Here is a 4,682-nt window from a genome sequence, read left to right as displayed (position 1 = left end):
TGACTCCAAGCCTTTGGGCAGACAATGCAAAAAGAAAAAGACAGTGGTGCCATCATTTACAGATCCAAAATTAACGCACAACAATTTCTCAGGCAAAGAAAAATTACTTCAGGAAGCCATTGCTCCCAAGAATTCTAAAAAGAAAAAGCACAGTGAAACGCAGTAGAGTGTCTTCACTAACTCTTTAGTGTCTCTCTGCAGACCAATGGCGTCACCCCACAGCATAATTCTATATTAGCGATTCTCAGAGGATCTAATATGCTACTTGGTACCTAGTGCTCTCCCAGTGTTGCTTAGCTTGGTATATTTTAAGAATCTAGAGGAAAGGGTAGACTGCAGATTTTTCAGAGAATTGATCTTCCACTTATTCACTCCAGAAATATTTATTATCTACAATGAACCATTAACTGGTCTCAGCACTTGATATACTGTAGTGTATTAAAAAGATATTACCCCTTACGTCATGAACATCACATTTCCAAAATACTTCTTCTTTCAGCCAAACTTTGAGAACTACGAGGGCAGTGGTGAGTTTGAATTGTACTTCCTTTCCAGAACCTAGAGTGCAGCTATATTGAGTTTGAGTTTACATGTTTAATATTTTTTTTATGTATAGCCATCATTGTGTCATGGTTGTTAACAGCCTACATTTTGGGCTCAAGAGATCTGAGTTTGAGGTTTAGCTTTACCACTTACCACCAACTTGGACAAGTTACTTAACCACTGAAAGCTTCAGTTTCCTCACACACACACACACACACACACACACACACACGGTATACAGGTATGTTACAAGGATGCATGTATGGGTTTGGGGAGAGTTAAATGAGATAATGTAGCTATTTAAAGCACTTAGGTCAAAGTGTGGAATTTTGTAAGGGATCAGAAATTTTTAGTTATTAATATGGTCAGCTGAGCTGTAAAAACCTGAAAAGCCTAATAAGGATTTTAGTGGAAGACCATCCTCTTTACTTGGAAATGGTTAACAAAATACCTGGGTAGTTGTGGGCGAGTAGGAGATGTGACTTGAAAAGTAGCCAAGAAATTGGCCATTTCATTTACGTGCTCAGGAGTTTGAACTTTGGCTTTAGGGGCGGAGAACTACAGATGGATTTTCAGTATGAGAATGACACGATCAGATTTACGTTTTACATTTATCACTCTGTTGGCGGTCGAAGGATGTATCGGAAGTTTGGAAATTTGAAGAGACTAGAGCCAGGGAGCTAATTAATAATCGAGATAAAAGATGATAAAAGCTTAAGCCAGGACAGTGGGACTGGGACTAGAACAGGAGAGGGACCATTTGTAATTGTTCCTCCTCCTCCTACATGACCCTGTTTTGTACCTCATTCTTTGACAGTACTGCTGCATGACTGTTAGCTTTTATGATGTTTTAATTTGACCCAAAGTTTCTTTTGCTTATGATGCTTTATTGTAATGTCCTCACAAAAGACCATAAGTATATTAGCAGCATCTTCGGTGCCTAAACCCAAGGCTTCATTAATAAGAGCATGTCAAGCAGCATAGCATAGCATGGACCATGGAAATGATATCCTGGGGAAGGAGAATCTTCCCTATTTTTCTTACACACAAGTAAAGCCCTGAATAATTCTGTTTACAGCTGATTTTGGCACCTGCTTTGATTCCATAGCCCACATTTAAAAAAAACATTGTGACCCATTCTATGTTGTCAGAATAAAGGGAAGTTCTTTTATTAAAACAATGCCAATGTTACTGCAGAGGGTATTAGATATTTTTGTCGAACTCTATTTCTGATGTTTTAACCAGAGTATTCCAAAGTCGAGCGGAAAGCTTTAAAAAAAAAAAAGTCATATTTAAAAAACGAAGATAAGATTTAACCAAAGGCGTATCCTGCCAGTTCATGACAGCAAAGGAGAGGGAGGCAGCATGCGAGTCACAAGCCTGGCTTTATCAGATGGTAAAACCAAGCCCTCCGTTGGTGCTATTTCCCAAAGCGGTATCCACAGGACCTTTGCCATCAGTGGATCCACTCGTGGTGGATCTTTTTTTTTTTTTTTTTTTGCACGAGAGAAGAGAACCTGTTGGTTTTTAAAGGTCAAAGGCAGGGAAACTTGTGCCCCCACCCTGGGGAGCACCCCATGTGCTGGCAAGACACCAGCAAGAACTCCATCGGGTCACACACTCAGGAGACTCCTGCTGTTTCTTTTCTCTTTTCAACTTCCCGGTAAATTCCTGTTGCAGAGATGAGACCATGCCACCAGGGGAGTGATGAAGATGCTAGTTCATGCAGGACTGTGTGAGGGGGAGGCCCACCAACAGCAGCATCGGGAGGGCCCTCCCACTCCCCACCGGCTTGGGCTCCCCTCTCCCTGCGCGTGGTGACGGCTGGCAGCCTGCAAGCCTGGCCCAGGTGTGCAGCGGAAAGATGAACAGGAATGCGCCTCTAGGGGAGGAGCTCGCCTTCCTCACGTCGATGCCAGCTCGCTCCTCGTCCCCTGTGCCGCGCTTCCTCTCTGTCGCTCCTCGTCCCCTGTGCCGCGCTTCCTCTCTGTCCCGGCTCCTCCGCTAACCTCTGTCCTTCCCAGTCTGCGTCTTCTCTTCTTCTCCCTCTGCACCTTCCTCTGCTGAGTGGAGCTCCTTCACCAGGGATGACATGGTGTTGGTGATGGAGTCAGCGGCCACCAGCAGGTCATTGCGGAGGTTTCTCCTCGTACCTTGCGCAAAGGCCTCCTGCATGTCTCCCCCGACTCCGCTGAGTGGGTCCTGTGGACAGTGGGTGGGCGCGGAGCCTGCAGATGCTGAGCGGATGGGCATGGGCATCGAGCGGCCGCCTCCGTGAGTGGGCGATGTATGTGGCGACCCTGTGGCCTGGGCCTTCAGTAGCTTCACTAGCCCTTGCAGCTGAACCATCAGCTCCCGCCTGCTCTCCTGCAGCGCTGACCTTCTCTGCTCCAGCTCGTCTTGCCCTTGCCTCAGCAGCCGCAGCTCCGCCGGCAATGTGGGGTTCTGCTGGGCCTTCTCAGGGGTGGGCTGGGAGGCCTGCTCATGCTCCGATGGAGACGCTGAATCTCTTGCAGGATCTCTCTGTTTTTGTTTTCCAGTTCTGCAATAAGCTGTCTTTGCTGTTTGTTGGCATCAAAGTTAAAGCTCAAGTCAGTGGGAGGTCGGTTCATGTTTCCCGCCTCTGCAGCCAGCCGGGCAGCATAGCGAGCTATAAGCCGGTGTTCCTCATCCAGTCCGCTAGGACTGCCCGGGACACTCTTGGTGGGAGTGGGCACCCCGGAGGACATGTGGCTCACCATGGTGTCATTCATATTGGTCAGAGGGCGAGGAGGAACTATATTTGCAAGGTCAAGTGGTTTCTCTGGTTGATCAGGAAAAACAGGATGCGGGGGTTCTCTGGTGGATACGCACCCCAAAGATTTACTAATGGCATGGCTCAGCTTCTTTGCAGGGGATTTCCAAGAGGAATGCTCCTTCATCTGGTGTTGGTTGCTTTGCGGGCCACTGGCATGGCCACGCCAAAAGCAATTCTGGCAGAGCTGGTAGTTGTGGCACTGCTGGCACCGGTGCCGGAAACCCATCATACTCTCACACCGGCAATACGAGCACTCCACGGGGTGGAAGACATTCTCAACATGGGCAAGCCTATGCATGAGAGGTAGCCAGACAAGGCACCGGGGAAAAGAGAGTATGGCAGACAGTGGGAAGGAAGCAAAAACCATCTTTCCTGCTATTTCCTCATTAGGTTCTTGTGATGGAGAAGAAAGCTGATAGAAGCTTGAAGGAGCCAGGACGCTTTTATTTTACCTTGAGTCTTCCACATATATACTAACTGGTTCACTATGCATATGTAATTTAACTCTTGTTTTCTAAACTATTTTCATTAAACACTTATTCAACATATATGTAATGAATGCCAACTGTGTGCTTAGTCCAGTTCTCATTAAGCATGGGCGTGTAACAATGTATAAAACAGACAAACCCTCAGGGAGTTTAATTCTAATGGGATAGGCAAATATTAAACAATTAAAATGCAAACATGTGGTATTGATTTACAATGCATTATTGTTTATGTATAATAAATGTGTACTTTATATATTTGTATTATATTTGATATATGTTAATGCATAATCTAAGTAATTATAAGATATATAAAGCTGTTATATAAGTGATATATTGCAGATAATAAATATATAATGAAATGAGAAAAATAAAGTCTTTTTTCTAAACATCACAAATGGCATATGAATCAAAATTTCTAAAAGCCTTTTGAAAAATACAACGTGCTCTGTAAATGCAAACCACATTTACTCATTCACAAGGTTATAAGGGTAGTGCTGGATTTAATTTCAAGGTTCTCTGGGTCCATTATTTTATGCCCTGGCTTGAGAATGGTACTGACTTCTTAGACTGACGCTTAGATCCATATCCTCAAAAGGATCTGGAAGACCACCCATACAACTGAGTTTGAAGATACAGGCTGGGGTCGCCCGTAGACTGGGGGTTCTGTCTGGCATAAGCATTGTGGTCTTTGCTGGCTTCGTATGTGTTATGGTGTTAGGCAATGACTGCCCTAGCAGCTGGTATGTGTTTTACAGCACTTATTATACTTCCTGTGATTGTTTATGTCTCCATGAGGGCTGGAGAGATGCTGGATGTATCTTTGTATATCTTCTGCCTGGGACAACGTGTGACCC

General features: G+C 45.0%; 1 pseudogene; it reads right to left on the bottom strand.

The window, feature by feature from the left end:
- Positions 1–2,547: 2,547 nt before the first annotated feature.
- LOC101394651 (dystrobrevin beta pseudogene) lies at positions 2,548–3,569 on the bottom strand (annotated as a pseudogene).
- Positions 3,570–4,682: the final 1,113 nt, after the last annotated feature.

The sequence above is a fragment of the Ceratotherium simum genome, chromosome 23 (assembly GCF_057802395.1).
Source record: "Ceratotherium simum simum isolate JZ-2026a chromosome 23, ASM5780239v1, whole genome shotgun sequence".
NCBI lineage: Eukaryota > Metazoa > Chordata > Mammalia > Perissodactyla > Rhinocerotidae > Ceratotherium > Ceratotherium simum.
Note: the sequence above shows the minus strand (reverse complement) of the source record. Positions and strands in the feature narration are given on the sequence as shown.